Source organism: Dermacentor albipictus, chromosome 1 (genome assembly GCF_038994185.2).
Source record: "Dermacentor albipictus isolate Rhodes 1998 colony chromosome 1, USDA_Dalb.pri_finalv2, whole genome shotgun sequence".
Taxonomy (NCBI): domain Eukaryota; kingdom Metazoa; phylum Arthropoda; class Arachnida; order Ixodida; family Ixodidae; genus Dermacentor; species Dermacentor albipictus.
In genome coordinates, this window is record NC_091821.1 from 415,664,180 (window position 1) to 415,664,992 (window position 813).

The 813-nt window shown below is 44.6% G+C and overlaps 1 pseudogene; it reads right to left on the minus strand.

Moving 5' to 3' along the window:
• Nucleotides 1-272: 272 nt before the first annotated feature.
• On the minus strand, nt 273-403 carry LOC135908852 (U2 spliceosomal RNA; annotated as a pseudogene).
• Nucleotides 404-813: the final 410 nt, after the last annotated feature.

Consider the following 813-nt stretch of genomic DNA (forward strand, 5'->3'; position numbering starts at 1 on the left):
AATGTCCGTTAGTAACTCGAAATCGATGGGAGTCGCTGCTGCGCTTGCCGACCCACTAGGGGGCCGCTATCTAATTACAATAACGTCAATAAGAAGCCCCTGTACGATGACGCAAATACTGCTGTGCAGTTTTACCTTGTCCATAAACGTATTGTCGTTTACGCTATACCGGGTCACCCGACAGGTCTACAGCAGCAACAACACTGGTAACGACATTTTTACAGCTAATCTGTATACCTCTACACCCATTGCATCTGTCAGGTTTGTGGGCAAAGATGTGGGCCGATGCCGGAGATAGTGCAACACCGGTCCGACCCGTGGCTCAGGTGAAGCAAGCTTCAAGCACTCCGCCCCTAATAATAAGAATTATGAATATTAATAACTGAAATAAGTCAGTCGGGATGTATTATTTCGAGTCGATGGCTATACTGGAGTCATTTGTGAACAGTGCATGGACTAATTTGCAGGAAGCATTGCCATTTACGTAAAGGGTAAAATATATGTACGACCATAAACCCTTCATTCGCAGGAGTACAATGCCACCTATACTGTGGGGATGTCTGTGTAGTGCAAACAAACGACAAAATTGTGGTATATACTGTGCATATATGTCCATGCACACCCAAGTGTAATATTGAAAAGTTCATGACCACACACTTTGCATGTGTTAGCCATGATGACACTACCCCTGTGATAATCGTTGGGGGCTTCAATGTGGACATTTCGAAACCAGACAGAAAACGGTTCGCTCAGTTTGTGCTAGAAGAGTTTGGTTTCAAGTGCCACAACAATCCAAGTGACTCAACTGCACAA